This window comes from Mastomys coucha, unplaced genomic scaffold, assembly GCF_008632895.1.
Source record: "Mastomys coucha isolate ucsf_1 unplaced genomic scaffold, UCSF_Mcou_1 pScaffold14, whole genome shotgun sequence".
Lineage (NCBI taxonomy): Eukaryota > Metazoa > Chordata > Mammalia > Rodentia > Muridae > Mastomys > Mastomys coucha.
Genome location: NW_022196896.1, coordinates 70,526,000 through 70,548,690, shown reverse-complemented (window position 1 = coordinate 70,548,690; position 22,691 = coordinate 70,526,000). Strand labels below are relative to the sequence as shown.

General features: G+C 45.8%; 1 long non-coding RNA gene across 1 annotated transcript; it reads right to left on the bottom strand.

Annotated features, from left to right (window-relative positions):
• Positions 1 to 938: 938 nt before the first annotated feature.
• LOC116088361 lies at positions 939 to 5,445 on the bottom strand. The gene is made up of 2 exons (XR_004117869.1): positions 5,282 to 5,445; positions 939 to 1,172 (listed from the first exon to the last, which is right to left on the bottom strand). It is a non-coding gene; the product is annotated as an uncharacterized LOC116088361 (long non-coding RNA).
• Between the last annotated feature and the right edge of the window lie 17,246 nt (positions 5,446 to 22,691).

Sequence of the window (22,691 nt, the reverse complement as noted above, 5' to 3'; positions counted from 1 at the left end):
TCTTTGTCTTAACCCTTGCCTATCTCAATTATGCCAGTACAAATAACTGTCCACTCGAGGTCTGTGTGGCTGGTTCTAATCCTAGATATTTCTTTTCCTTGAGTAGAAGACCAGCCCTTGCCCTCTGTAGAGAGTGCAAAGACTACTACTTCTCCCTTTCTTCCGTGTGTCTGTGTCATATAAAGCATGGGTCTATTTTCCCTACCATCCAAAGGGCTAATAGAAATAGCTGTGGGACAGAAGGCTTCAAAGCAAAATCTGGGTCCAAGGTGAGCAACAGAATTTATTTGCTAAGGATACAGGCATGGCTGGGGATCTTCACAGCTGTATGAGGGCTTCCATCTCACCACTGCCAACTGTATTTACTCTCCTTTCTTAAACAGTATGTAATATCCCAAGTACCTCCATTGACTGACTGAGGAACCTGAAACTCAAGCTCTATATTCATTTTATTTTTATACATAGATATAAGGATACAGATATATTCATATATGAATACATACATATATATATGTATATATATTGTAGATTTTTCATGTGAGAAGAAATGAAATATTTATATTTTTTCTAGCTCCATACATTTTCTTATAGCTCTCTCCCCCTGTCTCTCTGTCTTTCTTTCCCTTCTTTCCTTCCTTACTTCCTTCCTCTGTTCTTGAGACAGAATTTCTGTATATAGCCCTTGCTGTCTTGAAATCCACAATGGAGTCCATGCTGACCTCAGACTCAGAGATCCACCTGCCTCTGCCTCCCAAATGCTGGGATTAAAGGCCTACCACCATGCCTGGTCTTACTTCATTTTTTTTAAATGACTAAACAAAATTTTCTTGAGGATATGTACCACACTGTCATTATTAATCCATATGCTAATGGATATCTTAGCTGATTTGATAATCTATGCCACTTGGATGTAAGAAATGACATGGCCATTAATAGTGATGGCCAATAACCAGATTTCATTTGTATGGTCTTCAGGGCAGATGCTGTCTTCCCGAGTCTGTATCACTTATTGTCGGTCCATCTTCTAAGCTTGTTGCAGTTTGGATCTCAAACGTCTTCCAAAGCTTCTTGTGCTTAAGGCTTTCTCGTCAACCTGTGGTGGTGTTGGAAGATAGTGGACCCTGAAGAGGTAGACCCATGTGGGAAGAAAGTTCCATCATTGGGGGTGCGCTCTGGAAAGGAATATTGGGACCTATTAGTTCTGTTTATGTGATAAATGAAACAAAAAAAAAAGTCATGACCCAAAACAACTTGGGAGAGAACATGGAGGAATGCTTACTGGCTTGTTCAACTACCCTTGTTATATAGTCCATCTGCCCAGGGATGGCACAGCTCACAATGGGCTGGGTCCTCCAACATCAATTAGTCATCAAGAAAATGTCCTGCAGGAGTGTGCACAGGCCGATCAGATAAAAGCAATTCCTCACTTGAAATAACATCTTCGTGGGTACACTTAGGTTTGCGTCAGGTTGACAAGAACTAGCTCTCACAGGACTTAGAATTCTCTCCTTCTTCCCCTCCTTCCGGCCTCTGTGATAAGCAGCTCGGCTCTTCCAGATGCTCTCTGCCACACCGTGTTCTGTTTCAGGACAGACCCAAGGCAACCGTGGACTGAATGTAAGCGGCCATGAGCTTTATAAATCTTTCCTCTGTTAAGTTGCCTGTCTCAAATATTTTGTCACAATGACAGAAAGCTGATGAACACATGACCTGAGGCATAAATCTCTGGAGTGGAAAGCTTTTACACTGAGATCATTAAAACAGCTTGAACTGCTTGGGAGCCACTGCCCCTCACTAATTCCACCACTAAGTAAACAAGTAAGCGCAGGAGGAAGTCACCTTGAGTCATGACACAGCTGGATTTCCTTGTTTTGTGTTGAGGAGTCAGGTCTAGCCTCCCCTCACCCTCGGTTGTGGACCATCTCCATTAGAGAAAATGTGACAAAATGTATTGCTCCATCCATCGCAGGACAACTGAGGATTCCATGGCCCAGAGCATGTCGAAGCTCCCTTGCATGGTAGGGCACTTCTCTGTGGGATCCCAGCCCTCCATTTGGGATTCTGGGTCAGGCCCACAGCACTTGAGCACAGGTGTGTCCTTGAGCAGTGTAAGGCAAGAATTTTGCTGTTATTGGTTTTTCTGATGAGCAAGATGTGCTTTGGGCTCCGTCTAAATGATGTATTTCTTCAACCAAAGAGTGGGAACTCAGATAGTTTATACCATATTTTTGTATATTTAGAAACAGCTGTTTGATTGACTGGATTTTTAATTTTTCATGGGAATGTTTGATGTCAGGAACACCACACTGTCAAGAATCCTCCGGGGGAAGAAAAGATTTATATAAAAGTTTTTCCCCATGGCTATTTTATATTTCATGAAATGACTATGAACAGAAATTTGGTGACTGAAGAAATAATCCTTTTTTTCCTCCACACCAAAGTATCCAAAAGTCCTGGCTGCTATTCCCACTCATGAACCTGCCCATCTGAACTTGAGAGCTCAGAGGCTGTCTCCACAGCCCTCTACCACATTTCAGAACTGGCCTTCCAGCTTGTGACTTATTGTTATGTATATTTTGAATAAACAAGCCAAAATATTTGGTCAACTTGCTTAAGCCTCCAAGATACAAAAAGTCAGGCCAATGACCTCTGAGCTTTGAGCATAGTAGATTCCCACTACCTATTTATCAGGTAGGTATTCAATCAATATTAAATAGTTATTAATGTTTAACACACTAAAGTATCAACACATCATTACTGTTATGTAGTAATAAAATATTGATATAAATTAATATATAATTGCTGATATAAAGTATATTAAACTGAACTGAATCCTATATCTCACAGTAATACATATGGGTAAGAGAAATGAGTCAAATGCTTTAAAAAATGCTGGCTGGAAAGGAGCCAATATTTATTGACTTTGTCTCAGGTATTAAGAACAGAACGAGAAGCTGTAAAGATGGTCTCATAGGTCTATAGTTTGTAGATGGAAAATAAGGTCTTTGAGAGGTGAAGGAACTCCCTCAAGAGCACACACACAACTAGTAGCCAGAGAGTCTGAAAGCGTCTGCTACCACTCCTCCTCCTCCTCCTCCTCCTCTTCCTCCTCCTCCTCTTCCTCCTCCTCCTCTTCCTCCTCCTCTTCTTCCTCCTCCTCCTTCTCTTCCTTCTCCTCCTCCTCCTCCTCCTCCTCCTCCTTGTCTTCCTTCTCCTCCTCCTCCTCCTTCCTCCCTCCCCCTTTCCCCTCCTTTGAGCTAGCTCTCTCTCGGGTCTCCCCAGAGTGTTTCTACCTGCTTGGAAAATTCTGCTACTAGACTGGTATGGGTGGAAAAGACTGTGAAACTGTCCACGATGAAGCTGTACTTCTCTGAGGCACAAGTGAGCAGATCGGTGAGTACATCCTTGACTTGGCTCTTGAGGGGGTGGGATATAGAAATGGATTATCTGTCTTCTCCTAACAAAACACAGGGCTCACCCCTCACCCTACCCTCCACCACCCCTACCTCCCACGCAGTGCCAGGTCCAGGCCCAAGCAAGAGAGGAAATGGTGAAGGAAGGCTTACTTGCTGCAGGCAAGCAGTGTAGAGGGAATTCTTAAAACTGTGTCTCCTCACACAGCAGTGCAGGAAGCTTTCTCGGGAGAAATGAGTACCTACTTAGATAGGAAAGACTTCTCCATGCATGGGGAGGAGGGTAAATCCTGTGCACACTCAATTCAAGGTCATCTGCCACATGGTCAAAAACAGAAGCAGAGCACCATTACGGAGAGAATTTAGTATTAGAAGAGGGGAAAGCTTATTCTAGGCCACTCCAGAAGAATGAGTCAGTAGTTTGAGCTGGATAGTTGGAAATTTCACAGGGCCAGTAGTGGTGGAGCTTTATTTGAAACAAACAAGCACACAAAGAGCAAGAACAATGATGCCCAGAGCACAGTAGTAGCTTTTCCCTTGCAGGCACAAGCCACTGTGCCTAAAATGTCTGCCTAGCAGCTAACATCCTGTAAGTTTGGCAAGGCACAGTTTTGGCAGGATGGGATCCTCATCTCCTAACGTAACTGAAAAGGCATTGAATCAGGGCTCAGGAGACCCAGCAAAGCAAGAGAGAAGGAGAAGTTAGCAAGCTTGTGCTGGCACCCAACACATACACATTCAGCAACATTCGGGCAACAGCAAATGTTAAGTTCATAAGAATACTTGGGGTTTCGTTTCTTCTCTCACCAGATTCAGCTGTTCCTTGGACAGTAAGCTTGTCTGACAGGGTATTCCGTCTTATGTGTTTTATTGGGACCATTGATGGAAAAGAGAAGGAAAGAGAGTAAATCTGTCTTGCTTTTGTGGCTTATGGGTGTTTTGCCTGCATGCATATCTACATACCACGTACCTGCCTGGAACCCTCAGAGGCCAGAAGAGGGTGTTAGATTCCCCCTGGAAATGGAGTCACAGACATGTGAGTGCTGGGAATGGAATCCCAGTGGTCTGGAAGAGCAGCCCAGTGCTCTTAACTTCTGAGCCATCCCTCCAGCCTGTCTCCCCAACCCCCACCACCAGGTGAAACTCTTATGCCATGTTCCACACTCATCAAATGAAGCAGAGCTGCTGTCAATTTGTGAGACTCTCTGCATTCAACTTTATGAAGCCTGATCAGATTTGATTGGAGGTGACTGTCGAGAAACTGAAACTGGAAAAAACCAAAACAACAAAACAAAACAAAAAACATTAGGCCTTTGTAGCAGCCTACAAAGAGAATTCCCCCTCCTTTCTGTGTGTGATTTAGAAGCACTGATTCAAAGTGTTTAAACGGTGAGAGGGAGGGTGGCATGGTGCAGGAGAATGAAACGAAGATCTCTTAGCCAAGATCTGCAGGTGTTAAATATAAACCCCCAAACCAGAGATTGCCTCTCCTGAGATCGGGAAGGAAATGGACCGGTGGGTGGATGGTGGGCTAGGAGCTGGTAAAATCAAGCCGGAAGCTGAGACTTCGGATGACGCATCTTAGCAGTTACTCCCTCAAAGTTCCTTCCTTCTCCCGAGGGCGAAATCTGTGTGTGTTTTCTTTATGCCAGATATCAAAACCAAAGCCTGGGAAGCCTTTTGGTTTTTCCTTCCCTGTAACCCAGGCCTGTACCTTCCACAATGCAGGCATCCTTGATTAACAGCAAGATGTACTTACTAGCTCTGAGGATACTGCCTTCCAAACAGGCAAAGAAAGAAGGGAGTGGTGGAGCTAGCCACCAGCTAGGGCCCACAGTTGTCCCAACCATGGCTGTTAGCATTCTCACCTCAAAACCAGCATCACCGAGCAAGTCCGCAGTAGCTTCTGGTTTTCTCTTACTACAGAAGTGAATCTTCGGGACCTTCCTAAACAACCTTAACCCTTCCCAAAATAAATCAGGCTTACAGGTGTGGCTCAGGGGTAGAAAGTTTCTCTCATATTTGTGGAGCCTTTGTAACACCCATCTGTAGAGGAATTTCCCTTAATTATCTGATTGGCTAAGAAAGATGACAAATAGCCAATCGCTGGGCTAAATGAGGAGGTGGGTTTTCTGGGCAAGACAGGAAGAGGAGTCGGAGAGGAGTTGCAGGAGACAGCAAAAGGACGAGGACAGAGGGAGAGTTATTGAAAGGAAGACAGCAAAAGCACATGGCCTAAAGAAACTGCAAGTAATAGGGATTTCATAGCTGGGGAAGAAAGTGGTGTAGAGACATAACTGCATCTGCCAGTATAGGCATACAGTTAATAAATATACAACTGAGTTCCGTTTTCCTTACATGGGCTTGATGGGCTTAGAGATTCACCACAGCAAAGTTGCGTTTTTCCTTGAATGAGCTTATTGTGGTTGGAGATTTACCACAACAAAATGGCGTCCCAACTTATCTATTAGAACTCAACTAACCTGCGATAAAAGATCACTGTCCCCCCACCCTGTGCCCCCCATACAAGGCTGGGGAGCCATCTAGGCTGCGGCAGTGTGTGAATTATTTGCCTTCTAGAAATCTAGAAAATATGCCCATTTCAAGTACCAAGGTTGCCTGCAGGAAAAACAGGGCTTGCAGTGTTTCAGGTAGTGCCTTTGTTAAGCACACACAGCATTGTTACCAGGGGTGGGTTATATCTGGAGTGGGTGCACTTTGGGAAGACAAAGGGTGATAGTGCTTTGGAAACGTCCTGCCCTCCTCTCCGCTCTTCTGAAAGTGCCTGCTGTACTCCATTTGCAGCAAGCCTACAAAAGAAAAAATTTGTAGATGTTTTTAAATACCTAACTGTTCCTAATTGCTATTCAGAATAAAGGCTGAACTTCTTAAGTGTTCCTCGGAAACCTCCTTTGAACCCTGTTTTTAGTATCTCCATTTAAAGCCTGGAAATAAAACATGTTTGCATGTGAATGGCTTGCTGTAAACTTGTGGGGCATCCCTCCCTCTGGGATGCACTCGGGGCTGCACTCTGGGACACCCAGAATCCTGCTGTTTGGCTTCTGTGGGGACCCGATACATGGTGGCAATATCTGCAGCTCCATTTGGGTTATGAACGAAGGAAATTTCTGGCCCAAACCTCAGGAAGGAAACTCTAACGCCTGTTTTAAGTTGCAACTGCAGCAGTGCTCACACCATAAAGTTTTTTGTTTTTTAAATATTTGGGCTCTATTGTGCAGCTGAGAATATTTTACCATGCAGGTCATTGGACAGATGCTCTTCAGTAACCGAGTTTAAGATGAGTCCCTTATGCTTTAAGTCAACTTTCCCTTTCCTGTTCTAATTAAGGACGGGAAGTCTGCTTTTCCCTGCACCAGCCTGGGATGTGGCTTCTATATTTGCCAACCCACACCACCCAGCAGTTCCATTTTTAATGGTTCCTACCTACTTACCTACCTACCTAGCTTGCTCCCCCCTGAAACAATCTACTCTGCCTTTCTCCTTTGCTAAAATCGTTTTTTTTTGGAACACCTTCTCCATAGGAAGGAAACCAGCAAGATTTCCCCTCTGCAATTTCTTTGACTTCCCCAGACCCAGCTGAGCTGAATGGCCCTCTTTCAGCAGTGCTGAAGTAGCAGAGAAGATCCTGCTTTTTCCTCCCCCTTCTCCCACTTCTCCTCCCCCCTCCTTTTCCCCCTCTTCACCTTCCTCCTCCTTCTTCTCCCCTCCCCCTCGTCCCCTTCCTCCCTATTTTCCTTTCCCTCCTCCTCTTCTTCTCATCAGGGTTTTTCTGCCCAGCCCTAGCCAACCCGGAACTCAGTTTGTAGACAAGGCTGTTCTCAAATCCACAGAGATCCATCGGATTCTGCCTCCTGAGCGCTAGGATTAGAGGAATGCAGCACCACTGTGCTTGTCAAGAGGAGTCCTCTCTCTTAAGCTTATTACAGACATCACACCCTCTGTGAATTTCCAGAAGAGAAGACTTTGCCTGACTTAACTAAGGGCCCTGTGTGATGGAAATGTGGTAACTGGTTTGTGTGGCTTCCTGAGGAAACTGATTCCCAGCACACCCACTGAGTGGGTTGGAGGCTGAGAGGCCTTTCTTGAGTTGATGCACAGTCTTTGCTGCATACAGGAGGAGCAGCAAGTGGTCCCCTGTGAGGCACATGTCAGCCCTGCCACTGTCTCCCTTTGGGACAGGTTCTAAGTTTAGAAGGAATTCTGAAAATTTTCACGACCTCCTCAACAGACACTTCTGCTGTTGGGCGCATCCCTCCTCCACCATCCTGCATTGGGCCTCAGTGGGTTTCTCTGGATAACCCCAGGTACTATGCTTTGATTTTGAGCCTTCTGCTCTATTTCTGCTTCTAGCATGCTGTCCACTAGATCCACCCATATCCTTTCTGTCCCTTCTCCACAACCCTGCTAGATTGTCATCATCTGGTTCCATGACGAGCGTGACCTCTGACCCACTTAGTCCCTACAGCTAAAAGCAATTCCTTGTCATCTGCAGTGATTTCAAGTTACCTGGGATGAGGGAGGCTGCAGAGAAAGCTTTCCCTACCTCCTCCTGTTTCCTGCCCTTTCCCAGTTCTTTCCCTAAGCTGAACCATTCTGAGAGGGGCTCTGCCCAGTACCAGGCTACCTAATTCCCTGAGGACAGTCATCTCCAGTTATCCACAGGATATGACCTCCAAGACCATGGACAACAACACCCATGCATACTCAGGTCCCTTATATGAAACATAATATTTGAATGGAACTTAGGCACATGCTCCTCCATAATTTCAATTTTTTTTCTTGTGATAAATAATTACTTGTGATAGATAATGCGATAGGGAATGTTATTAGGGAATTATGTCAAGAGAAAAGAATGTACGCATCCAGTACAGGCATAATTTGTTCAGATGTATTCAACAGTTGGTTAAATCTGCAAACGGAGAACTCAGAGATCAGAGGGCCAACTATATATGCTGACTTCTACCAGGGGAGCTTTCTGAAAGCACCCCCTTTCTCTCTTGCCCCTCATGTACTCCCTCCAGCCAGAACAGTGGTAATATTCCCTCCTGCATGTCTGCAACTTGGAGACACAGTCTGCTTACTTGCTGAGAAGGTCCTGGAAACACACCACCCCCAGATGGGGAGGAGGGAATTACATTTGTTAGAGTCTCCAGATGCCAAAAGCAGAGAAATGGACTGAGGAGGGTGAGCTGGACAGAGCCCAACTCTGGTCTATAATCTCTCTGACCCTTCTTGGCTGGATCCTCTGCAAAAAAATAGCAAGTCTTGCACCCGGTTTCCATAGACGGAAGGTCTGCTGGCTTCAACAGGCCTAATGATAGACCAACATGCCATCTTGCCCAATTTGATGATGAAGAAAAGAAAAAAAAAAGAAAAAGAAAAAAAAAAGCAACCATCAGTGTGCAACTTCTGTTACCCCAAACTAATCCAAAAATTTTAAACAGTTTCAAAAACCTTCAAGGCAGCCACAGGCCTGAGGAGGGGAACTGCCAGACTGGGGGGGTGGGGGAGTTCCCACGATGCTGTTTCTGGTGAAGCAATTCTGCTCTTCTAATGGTCCTTAGCACTTGGCGAGGGCCTCTCACTGAGCATAGATAGAAAATGCAGAGTCCTTTTCTCTAGTATGGCTCCTTAATTTATTTCACGGGTAAAGCCTGCGAGTCTCCCCAGGAAAGTCCCATTTTCCATGAAGGAAGCCAAGTTCTCAGCCCTCTGTCCTGCCAAGAGCTTGTCTTGCACCTGATGTGAGGACCGCCTTCTCCTGGGATGTAGGTACAGAATTACTCTTAGTTAGGCTATTACTCTCTGATAGCATTCATGTAACCTCCCCTGGTGTTCCGGTACCCGCTTTCTAGTTTTATATGATCAGCAAAGTGTCCAGTTTACACTGTGACATTTGTTTCCTTGAGAACGTTACACTGAAATCAAAGGAGAGGAAGGCTTACATAGGAATGTGCACACAATGCTAGAAGCATTTGGAACATACGTGCTTCTGAACTGGGATTTCAAGCATTTTGGTCACATGGTATCAGACGGAGATGGCTGACTTCGTGGTATGGCTTCATCCACCAGTGTCTCGAGTATTAATAGGATAAACCACGTTTATGTTCCAAGGTGAACTTGGTGAAGAGACAGTGTGAGGCTGAAGGAAACATACTGAGGACTTCTAATCAGGAACCACAGTGATTAAGTTAGGTCAATATTTGAAATGTTAAACTCAAATCAGACTTGGAAAGCATGCAGATAAACAATCTTTCACTTGGAAACAGCAGATTTCTTCAGAACTTATTTTTTTCCACAGTAGAGTTCATATGTCCTGATAATCTTTTCCTTTGTAGCTGTCAATTAGCCAATAAACAGGGTCTCAGCTTGTTTACTGTCTTCCTAATGTGTGGGGACTTTCTTCCTCTTGTATCCACAGGAGGAAGGAAGGAAGAGGAACGGGAGATCATGGGTTATAGTGACAGATGCCCAAGTGTGGGAGTCATCATCCCAAATGATGTTAGGCCAGGCCAAAAATGACAGGAAAGCACAGAAACACCTCCGAACCACCTTTCACTGGCCCAACAACCACCAGGTTTAAAACATTCAAGATTATTTTACTAAATTCAAGAAAATCTGTTGGTTTTTTTTTTTCTTATGAACACATGTAACGCTGTACCTGAAGAAAGCCAAGGCTACCAGCTGAAATGCCAGTTTGAAAAGAAAGAAATGTGTATGTGTGCACGCAGAACGATTTTACAGGAGAGGATACAGCATGGTTAAAAGAAGGTTGTGTCGGAAATAAACTATGGTTCCCTCATTTGAAAACAACCTAAGATCTATGAGAAATGATAGGTCCACCCTATTAATGAAGTAAGCTGTTTCTGACACACATCCTTGCATCACTGACTCTTTAGAGAAATTTAGTGATAAACCAAGTCTAATTCAGAGACCTCTGCCTCAGGGGAAAGGGTAGCAGTGCATGAGTTTGTCTAACAGGATTTCACTCAAACCCTGCCCAGATTAGACATATCTTAACCCTACCTGTTGACCCCAGGGGAGATGACAGGTACTGCCAGGCAATGCTTGGGGAAATGTTGCTGAAATTCACAAAGAACTGGGCTGGCAGCATACACAGAGAGAATAGAACAAGGTGCGTGTGTGTGTGTGTGTGTGTGTGTGTGTGTGTGTGTGTGTGTTGTCTCTCTTTTGTTCCCTGACTCCTATCCCTTGGTATGGAAAAGCAAATAGATTAGAATGGCTTTGATGGCACAGCCTGAAAAAAACAAGACCAGACTCATCAAAACACTTCCAGAAATGTGTGGTCCACAGCAATAACTACAAATGTCACAACCTATCAGCCTGATGGAAACAGACAGGTGGGGTACTAGACAGGAAATTTGGACAGCTGGGGCCTTGGGGATGCCCCTGAAATACTGGGTCTCCCATGGTCCCAACTCCACCCAGCCTGGCCAAGGGAATACTTGTACAACAGCCTTCTACCCAAGCACAGAGCCTGGACAGGAAGCCCAAGGGAACCTTCTCCTGAAACGCTGGAGAGGGTGCTGTGTGACGGCAGGATGAAGGGGAGTCTGGCATGAGGTATCTTTTCAATTCTCCTGGCTCTAAGGAGAACAGGTGGCCCTAAATCTGTCTGTGTGGGGAGGGGCTGGAGGCAAGGGGGAAGATGAATCTGAAAATATAATGTCCTAAAACGTAAATCCAAACCACCGAAAGGAGGAGGAATAAACTATAAGGTAGCATTCCCAAAATTCTCTATGGAAATATCACTAATGTGAGAAGAAACCGCATGTGCTTGGATGAGAAGGGACAGGTATTGGCCCAGAGCCACCCGGAACAGTCACGAAGCACATTCAGAACCTTGGGGAGAGGGGTTGTTTTGTTTTTGTTTTTGTTTTTTTCAATTGTATGGTGATTTTTTGTATTCTTTTGTATCACAGACCTGTGATTGTTACCATGTAAATGCAGAGCCTGACATTATCAGCTGAATTCTGTCCTTAACACACACACACACACACACACACACACACACACACACACACACACACACACCCCGCCCCTTCACCCCAGGACATGCTGAAAGGATCGATCCTCTGGGAAGATGCACCTACTTGCACACGAAACACAGTTTCTTTTTTTTCTTCCTGCTTGTCTTCCTCTCACCTTGGCTTACAGACTGGAGCTGAGTGCAACATTGTACCTCAGCCTCTTGTTGAGGAAGGAGAATGACAGCTGCTTTGAGTCCTGTGTGCCTCAGATGCTCTTGCCAGACTGCTCCACAACTCCACTTGCAGAGGGCAAAGTACCTTAAACACCGGGATATCTGGCCTCTCGTGATTTCTCTTACCTTAGCTAAAACAGGTATCCTCTCCCCACCCCCGCAAAAAAAAAAAATAGAGAAAATATAAAGAGCTGGGTATGCTGGCACACACCTTTAATCTCAGTACTTAGGAGGCAGAGGCAGAAGTAGGCAGATCTCGGAGTTGAAGGTCAGCCTGGTCTACAAAGTGACTTGCAGGACAACCAGGGTTAGACAGAAACCATCTCTCTAAAAAAAGTAAAACCAATCAAACAAACAAACAAATGGAAAATAATAAAGACAGAACAAATAGAATACTAATGAAAAGCAAATTTATCTCCTGGCCTCTTCCACAAGCTCTCACCAGAGGTTGCTACACTTGACTGATGGTGTTTGGTGGCCATGTCTTTTACAGGCTCTGGCCTCTTGGATACAGGGAATACAGGGGAGAAAACATGATCAGAGCCCAGGGGACCTGAGGCACTGGCCCTTTTCCACATTCCCATTTCTTCTCTACTTACATCTCTGTGTGTTACACATATTGTATGCATGTATTAGGTATGTCTGTATTGTGTGTAAACGAGTTCTATGTATTATGACTGTGTTGAGTGGACTACGTACTATACATGTCCTCCATGCTTTAGCTGTATGTTGGCTGTGTATCATGTGTTATATATGTTATGTGTGTGTGCCTACATTGTTGGAGGTGGCTGTATATGTAATGTGGATGTTATGATGTATAAGCCATGTGTCATGTGAGCTATTTTATTCTGTGTGTTTTTATTCTATGTATACTGTATGTTACATATGAGTTATGTGAGTATATAGTATATGCTGTGTTATATGCACATATATGTTATTGTGTGTTGTGTGAGAACCATATTATGGTGTATCATGTGTGTCATATGGACTGAAGTCCTATTGTGTCGTGTGCTATGTAGGTATGATGTGTGCTCACACAAATCTCAGGATATAGTATAGTAAATCTTAGGATGGTTCAGGAATTCTCTAATAGTTTATTTTTTATGAGAAGATAGCAACGGCAAGGTGACTGCAAAATTAAGTAATCCCAACTCAAGCTTAGAACTTTTATAAACAGAGTCTTTCCAAGCCCCGTATTCTTCCAAGGCTAAGATGATATTAGACTAATACAATAAGCAGGAATTCTAAGTGTCCGATGGCCAGGCTTATCATGAAAACACAGAGTATTAAGCTCCCTCTGAGAATATCACCAGGTGGGAATTTATTGAGTCATGTCATTCAGCCTATGATATATGCAGGCAGGCATTGTGTCTAGTGATGTCAGTGGTGTACCTTGGGTGTTCCCTGCACCACTGCAAAGACATTGGCAGCAGAGAGAAGAATCCACTTAGTTAGAAATAATTCATCCTCATTTCCAGACCAAGCCTGACAATTGAATTCCACCTCTGAAATTTGGGTAAATTGCATGATTTTGTTTCCATTGTGACCTTTGAGTAGGGCTGATGGATACTGGGTCTGTTAATACAGCTGGCCTGTCTTTATATCAAGCTGTCTTTCTTACCAGTCAGCTCACCCAGGTGACCAGTGACTAACCAGCCACTACCCGGTGAGCATTTCCCGTTTTCCTGTTCTCAGATGTTTTTCACTGCCTTACAGGCGTGAACAGAGAGCACTGTCATTTTCCACCTGGGTTCTGTATCACCAAGACAGAATGTCACTCTTCTATGGGCAGGACAACTGTACAACTTAGGAAAGACTCTGTGAAAAAGTAATGGAACCTAGAGGCTGAGTCCCCCCAGCTAAGCTTGTTCCAGTCTCTGCACACCGTAGCTAAAATGGAGCCTGTAAACATGGGTGGCATTCGTCCCATTTACTGTCTGTGGACATTTTTTCTGCTGGCCACGCAGAAAAGATTCCGAAAGGAAGTATACAGTCCTGGCCGTGGTCCCTGGGTTTATGAGAAGGACATTTTGCAGGGTAACTGTGTGTTAAGGATCCACTTTGGCTATCTCCTCTGGCAGGGTCAGCTGGAGGGAGACCTAATAACTCAGTAAACAGAGAGAAGAGAGACGCTTATACTTAATAAGCCATTGCAAATGGAAAAAGTAAGCTCCCACCCGACATGATTCTCTCTAGAAACAAATGGCTTGGATCCAAGTACTGCAATGGGCTTTTAGAACGCCGAGAGGTCTCCGGGTCCCAGGGACTCCAGAAGCTTCCCACTCTTTCTCCTGAAAGTAGCTTTAATGAGGGAGAGGAAATGACTCCTGTGAGCTGCCACAGCCAAGGCATCCTCTTTTGTTTTAAGTTACAGAGCTCCTGAGGCGAGGCATCATCCTTCTCTCTGGAGAGCAGACACAGCAATTAAAGGGGAGGGCCAGACAAACGATCAGAACCGAGGTACTAAGAGCTGCCTCCGCTGCCTCCGCTACCTCCTGCCCCAAGGGGGCTCCCAACTCACTTCCTTCACCCTGCCACAGAGCCCTCACCACCCAGCAAGTGGAGCAGTTGGCCTGGTGGCAGAGAGAAGGTGGTGGTTGCTGCCAAGGCTTGCTGCTCCGGTTCCTTTCGTCTCTGCCCTGTGCCAACCACCCCGTGAGGTGAAAGAACAGTGTGGTTCAGTAGGCCAAGCTGCAGCTCAGGCTGAGAGCCCCAGCCGTGACCCTGTCATCAGAGCTGTTTCCACTTCTTATTTTGTGCCCACTCTTGATGCGTTTCTTTACATGTGGGAAATGAAAACACTAACCTGTCTCCCCAGGCTGTAAAAAGGAATGACTAATATAAAAACCGGAAAATAAAAGAATAATAGGCACTTTGTTGGTATATTTCACACACTGCAAGTACAGTCCTGAGGCCCGTGGTCAGGAACTCTGTACAAGGGATCCTGCTACAGAAAGACAGCTCTCCTGAATACATACTTGCCATCTTGCCATTTCTCAGCTCTTTTCTAGAAAAAAAAAAAAAAAAGGACTTCAAAGATTTCCACCAGGCACCCACATAGCCAAAGTCTGGACCACTAGCTGTCTCTCTCACTTTCAATTTGAATACATCAAAGAATGGAGGAAGACAAGGAAGAGAAGCCTTCCCCCCCCCAAATCCTTTCTACCTCAGAGAGGTCTCCTTCTAGGAACAAAGAAATGAATAGGGCTTACTAATAATACGCCCCCACAATTCTCTGGCTTCTGATTGGAAGGATGGATCAAAATGTAATCGTCAAAAAAAAAATTCATTTTTTTCCTCCTCTATCTTAATCGTTTCTCTTCTTCCTGTTTCTAGACCTGAATTTAAAAGGTCAGAGACTGGAAATCCTCATCGGTATTAAGATATTTCCACTGTTATAACCTATGGATACTTTGCTTTGTTCTGGCTTTTGGTATAGATCTGTAATTCCCAGACATTTGGAAGGCTGTGGCAGGAATGTAAATTTCAGGCCATCTTGGGCTGCAAAGTGAGTCCAAGGCCAGCTTGAGCAATATAGTAAGAGCCAGTCTTAGGGATAAGGCTCGGTTTACCCAGCATGCATGAGGTCTTGTGTTCACTCTCTAGAAATGATGTATTGCTATATAACTGCTCTGTTGATGTCACCTCATTTTACTTCAGGCTTCTTTGTTCATAGATTTGGTTTGTTTTTGTTTTGTTTTGTTTTGTTTTTGTTGTTGTTGTTTTGATGTAGGGTCTCTAGGTATCCCTGACTGGCTTAGAGTCACATTGAACTCCCTGTCTCTCCTTCCTGAGCGCTAAGATAACAGGCATTTGCCACTATGCCCTGCATCCATTTTGCTCTGGTTACATCTAAAAATCTTTCAAGGTGGGTATCCCAGTACTTGGGGAGATAAAGATAGGAGAGATGAAAAGTTAATCCATCTCAAAAGAAAAAGGAAAGGAAAAGAAAAAAAGGAAGAGAAGTTTCTGAACTGCTATGAGCTGTTACTTTATACCAGTTACAATGTCTTCTATTCGGAAGGACAGAAACTGGCACTGTTGAGGAGACACTGGAGAAATGGAAATCTCTGGGGACTGTGGCTGAGAATGGGAAACAATGCAGCAGGGGCTGGAGAGATGGCTCAGCGGTTAAGAGCACTGTTCTTTCAGAGGTCCAGAATTCAATCCCCAGCAACCACACGGTGGCTCACAACCATCTGTGCTGAGATCTGATGCCCTCTTCTGGTGTGTCTGAAGACTGCTACTGTGTATTCATGTAAATAAAATAATTAAGTCTTTCAAAGAAATAAATATAAAAACGATGCAGCAGTTATGGAACACACCAGGCAGTTTCCTCATGAAGTTTTGAAGAGGACTACCATAGTACACAGCAAATCTGTCTCTGAGTCTAGACCCAAGGACTGAAAGCAGGAACTTGAGGTTTCTGCATACCTCTGAACATATAGCATCATTATTTGCAGTAGCCAAAAGTGGAAGGTAAGCCAGGAATTCATCAATAGATGGAGACATAAGCAAAATGGGTTTTAAAAGGTTAAAAGAGAAGGAAACACTGGTACATGTTATAACATAGACGAAACTTGAAGACATTAAATAAGGCCAAATGAATCAGAAAGAAAAAGATGAATGTTGTATAGTCCTACTAATATGAAAAGCCAAGTTCGTAGACCTTCCCAGAGGCTTGGCTGAAGGTGATATGGGAATTACAATGTAGTGGATATAGATTATCATATTGGCAAGGTGAGAACTTCTGGAAATGGGTGTTGGCTAGGCTGCTCAGCAATGCCAATGTGCCTACTCCCACTGAACTGCCATGTGTACATTCAAAAGAATGGACGTGGTAAATGTTGATGTATGTCACATACATTGTCCCACCATAATAACATTCACCACCTTTGTACTATCCACCAAGGAGAAGAAATGAGTTTTCTAATGACCTTTGTACACTCCAGAAGGTGGGCAGAAAGCTTCAGTCCTGCCCACCTCTGCAGCTCAGGCCCCAGCCCAGGACCAGCCAACAGATTTGTGGCTGCCCTTAGGCATTGGTTTGTTTGTTTGTTTGTTTGTACCTGAGTTGTGGCCATAAGTCCCTATGCTGTTAAACTTCAGGGGTCAGGGCAGCTATTGAAGCTGCAGGATGGTTTTGGACCTGGTGGTCATCTTTTCTCCCTTCTCTTCCTGATTTCTCAGCTGGTCAAGCCTTTCTGCCACCCACCTACACATTCTCCAGGACACTTTCCAGGGTGTTCTGTCCTGACTAGGAGGGCCCCCAGTTTGGACTTCTCAGGACCCCTGACTTTCACATTGGCTAGGAACCCTTAAGGGAGGGACCACTAGGTGCCCCTGTTGTGTATGGTATGTTCCCTCCAAACTGAAACTTTCGTTTCAGGAGAGAAGGCAAGGCTCATAGGCATCAGGAGGTAAACAAAAGGTCATGTGTAGGGAACAACAAAACCCTGAAGGATTCTTGAGGTCTTCTACTAACAATAAAGAGGGGGGGTATAAGATGGGGGTGTAAAGAGTTGGTGGGGCAGGTAGACAGTGACTAGATAAAGGGAGGAGAAAGGGAAGTTCCCACGTGGAGATGCCTGAAAGCTGCAGAGAGAGCTGCAATGTTTAGTTTTCAGATGTCTCATGTTGGAAGCCGGCTTCCTGTGACATCACTGCTTTTTTTGTTACCCCTGCGCCCTAGGTTTTTTTTGTTTTTCAAGACAGGGTTTCTCTGTATAGCCCTGGCTGTTCTAGAACTCACTCTGTAGTCTAGGCTGGCGTCGAACTCAGAAATTGATTGGCCTGCCTCTGCCTCCCAAGTGCTGGTATTAAAGGTGTGCACCACCACCGCCCAGCACCCCTGCACCTTCTAATTAGCACCTAACCTATACTCCTATTAGTAACCCCATGACTTTTTTTTTTTTTCTAAAAAGAGACTCGTTGAATCACCAAATTAGACAGTAGGGCGACCATTACTTTGGTCTGCCCTGGGCTTCTTTCTTCCAGAGGGAGTATGTAGATACCTGTTGCACCTATCACATGCTTATCACTTGACACTACCTCAGCTACACCTCCTGGCTGGGGCAGAGTTGCTTGGCCAGGACATCTAAAGGCTCTTCCTGATGTATACCACTTGTGAGACTTCACCAGATGGGCTCCTCTCAAGCCCCAGGGCAGCCCTTCAGTATACATCTTTCCCCTACTGCTAGGCTAAGTCTGTCGATGGCACACTTGGAAGTGGTTGCTCTTACCTTTTAGTCTCCTGCCTTCCACTTCCTTCTGCCTGCGAAAGCTTAGGCTCAACGGGTTTTCATTTCAGAAAACCAGAACACCTCATCCGCATTCATCAGACTTTCCATCCCAGACCCAAAAGAAAACCATGAAGACTTTGAATGATACCAGAATCCTATTCTGGCAGGTGTGACTCCAGGGAACCTGGCAAGCTGTCCTACCAGGAGTGGAAGAGAAGGCCAGAGAAGCAACCCACACCTGCCCCAGGACTCTGGGAAGGTGAGCATGAGAGAGAGGCAAGACCGGAGTTCCAGAGGACTGGAGCTGTGAGAGTAAGAGAAGGGGTGTCAAGGCTTGAGAGTGTGGATAGAGTTGGGGAAAGGACTCTCCCAAGCCCAGCCTGGGCACCTCACGGGTCCTAACCTTCACCCACTTTCAACTTTTTGCTGCTCCCGTTAGGTGGCGCTCAAGACTTTCTAACCGTTTGTGAAAGTGCCCCTGGCCCGGAACAAAAAGAGCCTTATCGAGAGTGTGTGGAGTGGGCGTGTGCGGGGGTGGGGGGTGGGGGTGAAAGCACACCAGGGCGCGGGCGTCTCCTGGCACCAGGAGGAGCGGTCACGGGTCAGCTGGCCCCGGGCGGGGGTGCATCCCAAGCAGGGCCTCCGCAGCGGGGCCCAGAACTTTCTCTGCTTTCTCTTCCTTTCCCATCCCGGTTTTCTCCTGGGCCCTGCTGAGCAGTTGGCAGATGGGTTTCGGCCTCAGGAAGGCCAGGGACTGCACATCTTCTCAGGCGCTCCGTGCTCTAGAAGAGAAAGGCCTGGGATTGAGCAGTCGAGCTGGGGTTCAGACCAATCCTCCTCACGCGTACCCCCGCAAGGGTTCTGAGTTCTCAAGCCCCGGTTCTGCACATCAGCCTTGGGGCAGGTGCAGGTTTTGTTTTAGGCTCTCAGGGTGATGTTTCTAAGTTCACTGTTTCCTTACAATACAGTAAGTGCCTGTTTCCAACAATACAGAGCAAACTTTCTCGTACCCGGGCGGCTAACGCCTGAATGAAGTCAAAGACCACAGTCCCTTTAAAAATATGGAATGAAAGAAAATAATGAAAGGCTCCGGAAACCCTGAAGCATTAGATGTGACCACTTATTTTCAAATAATTAAGTGACGAGTAATCGGGTAGTGAGCTTTCCAAATTTATCTCTTCCCTCTCAGTCTCTAAGAAGTGTCTTGACTGTAGGCGAGCAGGTACTCTGATCGAGCCTTCCCTTCCCTGTTCGCCCAAGTGCTCAGGAGCTGTGTGCCCGGCCACCCCTAGGACTGGAGGGAGCAGACACCTTCCTTTGTGAGTCTCCTTAGCTGGGAACTTTCCCGCGCGGCGGGTTCCCCTTTAAGAAAAGTAGCGATTGCTATGAATATTTAATGCGGAGCTGGAGCCCGTCGGGCCGAGGGGAGACCGGGCCCGCGCTCTGAGGCCGGGGTGCACCGCTAGCTCATCCCCACCAGTTCAGCCACAGAGGGATGAGGAGGATGAGGGTTTGCGGGAGGAAAAGCTTTGGAGAGATGGGGCGCGGGACTTAGGGGACCCGCTTGAGTCCAGTAGGCCAGCGCGGGTCATTTCCATAAGAAAGCCGCGAGCCAGCTGGAGGCTGCGGTTCTTCGTGGCCTCCCTGCCCCCACCGTCGCTGGCAGCGCATCGCCGGCTTCTCTGGAACCTAGATCTAGGCGACCCGTGTGGATTGGTGTAGATGAGAGGTGGCTTCCAGCGTTTCCCGACTCAGACCTGTTTCCAGTCTGGATGAAGCGGACCGACCGTGTGGGGTGAGTCTAGGGTGCCGGCGGAGCCAGCAGGAGTTGAGCAGAGCGCTGGGAAGCTAGCCCGCACTGGGCACCTCGGATTAGTGAGTCCTGCGAACTACTCTGAAGCGGGGTGTAAAGAGAGAGTACTGGGAGAAGGCCCTAGAACCCAAACCTACCCCGCGGCCCCTCTCAAATCTCCGGAGCTTTCGCTTTCAGTGGGTGACCCTCTTCCAGCGAAGGGGTGGAAAGTGAACTTGGTCAGGCATTTGATCTAACTAGCGAAGCGGTTCTTTTTCTGTTTATATTGAGTTTTTTTTTTCTCGGCTTTCAATCGCGCATGATGGCCACGCATCTTCAGGTCTATCAAACACACACACACACACACACACACACACACACACACACACACACACACACATATCTAGAGAAATTAAAACCTAGATCTATAGTGTCCAAAAAAAAAAAAAAGCAGAGAAGATAATGTGTGAGACAGATGTCTTCACTTTGCCTTCTACACGGAAAAGTTGCCTGAGAAGGAATAGCTTGCTTTATGGATTCTGAACCACCTGTATTTTGCTAACAAAACTAAGTTGGGTTACGAATGAAACACCAGTTACATGGAGCAATGAAACCAATTACAACTATTAACACTTTATTACTTATGGTTGGAGTTGAGAACTTTAAACTCAGACATTATGGCCAAGTTCTTTTTAAAACAGGCTAAGATTTCTACACCATCACTCCCCCCTCCACTTCCCACCCCTCTCCCCAGACAGTAAGAAGGTAGAAATGATATTTCAGGGAGTTTGTATGTATCCGTGGAAAGTATTGCATTGTTTCTTTTAGTAAAGTTTGTTGCTGCTTCTGATACCTAATAGGACCTTGATTTCTGATTCTATCAAGTTATGGAGAGCATAATTGAAGATGCTGGCTACAACCGACCTGGTTTGGATGTGGAATTGGGGCAAGCACTCTCTTCCAGTACCCTAGTAATGCTGAGAACCCAAGACTATTTAAAAGAGCAAGATGTTTTAACTTCTACTACAGATGGGGTGATGGCTGTGGGGCGACGGGAACAAGTGAAACTCAACAGCAAAGAAGAACATGAAGAATTGGTGCCACATTTTACACTGTTCTTTTTGCTTGTGGGTTGACATGGTATGGGTGAGTCATTCCTAAGACCATGGTTGTCTGAAGAGGGAAAAGTATCCAGAGGAGTTTTTATCAGTCTCCAGGCTACCTTGGCTAGGCCTGCTACCTCCAGGAGGCTATCTGCCCCCTTCCCTCTGTCTCTTTGCCAGCCTCTTGTTATCCCCAAGTGGAAATCCCGTGCTCAGTTGTGTGTGGGAGGCCTGGAGCAAAGGAGGAAATTAAATTGCTGTTGAAGACCACAGTAAGAAAAGCGGAGCAACTTACAAAAGCTCTTCTACCTCTAGGAAACAGGCAGGCTGAGTAGTGGGGCAGTTGGAAGGGGCCAGTGATTTTCTATGTCACCTCTGCTCCCGGTCCTGGCTTTCTAGAGCACTGGAGTGTTCAGGGCAAAGAGAAGAGAATGTAATCAGTCTTGCTCAAGACATCCACCCAGCTCCTCAGCTCCTGGGTGGAAGCCCATAGTACCAACCTGCATCTGCTTCTGATAGACCTGCCAAGCTGGTGTGGGCATAGATGGCTAGGCTGTGTGGCCCGCACTTGACCTGCTTGGGATTAGCAGCCCCTCTGCTCAGCAGCCTTAAAGCTTTTGATTATTTCTGAGCACTGGGTGGCCTCTTCCCTTATGAGAAGTCCATGGACCTCCTCCCCACTCCTATTATGTCAGAGTTAATTGCTCTACAGTGGGGTGTCTCTCATGGTGGGATGGCCAAGAAGTACAGCAGGGAAGGACAGTGTCCTCCACAGGTAAGATGTTAACGTGGAATTCTCTTTCTCTTTGATATCCAAAGGGTCCTGAAACTGAAACTTCCTTTGAATGGGATGGTGCTCCGGCAATTTTTCTTCAGTGGTTCCCTAGGGATAACCCCCACCCCCCCTTTTTTTTTGCCTGGCCTAGGCTGTTGGCGCCCTGTGTGAGGTCCTGAAAGTAAAACTAATGTTGCTTTTAGTGGGTAGCTCACCCCAGTGGCACATCTTAATAGGAGAGCTTCCAGGTCAGCAGCAAATACCCTCTGTGGCTAAGTATCCTGAGAACAAATCCCCCGTTGATGCCATGAAAGACTGAACAAGAAGCTAAGGCAGGACTCCTCACAGCTCTAGAGCTTTCCTACCAAGTCTATGGTAGAGTGGGGCAGGGCTTGGGAACAGATAGGAAAAAAAAAAAAAACCACAATCACTTTCTCTTTCAGAAATAGTGTAGCTTTAAACAAACTAGAAACCAGTAATATCCAGAGGACAAGAAGAAAGAGTGATGCTAGCCCTAGGTCTGATGGCTCTGTGGTCTAATCCACTTGTTCTGAGAGTTCTAGGATTCTACAATAAAGGAAAGGACAGAGCTCTCCCAGAGTAACCAGGAAAACTGATCCTTATACCTGCCCTTATTCCAGAGAGGTCCATAGCATTGGGGGCTGAAGGATCTGCCTCTCAGGACACCTGGCTTGAGAATCTGAGTTGTTTGCCTTGGAAATAGTCAGGTAAGGAGGAAGCATCCTCCCCTCAGGGATAGAAAAACCTACCCACTACTAAGGTATCCTCCTCTCCACCCTCATAGGCAGACGTTATTGTTCAGGGTGCCATGTAAGCTAGGGAGAAGTTGACCTGTTCCCCAGCACTCTTAGTATATGAAAATAAATATTTTCTAAGAAAGCTTTCTACAACTTTAAAGATTTCCATAGATAGCGCGCATCTACGTTTATCTGGGTTTTCTTGTAGACCAACAAAGCCAGCTTCACCTCCTTTTCTTCTTTGTGGTATGAGGTCGAATGTTGCTGGGAGGGGAGGTGGCTTATTTGATGTTGGTTGAAGCTAGTTCCTCTGTCCCTGTCCTCACCACCTGTCTCTTTGTATGGAACCACTGTTGGAAACTA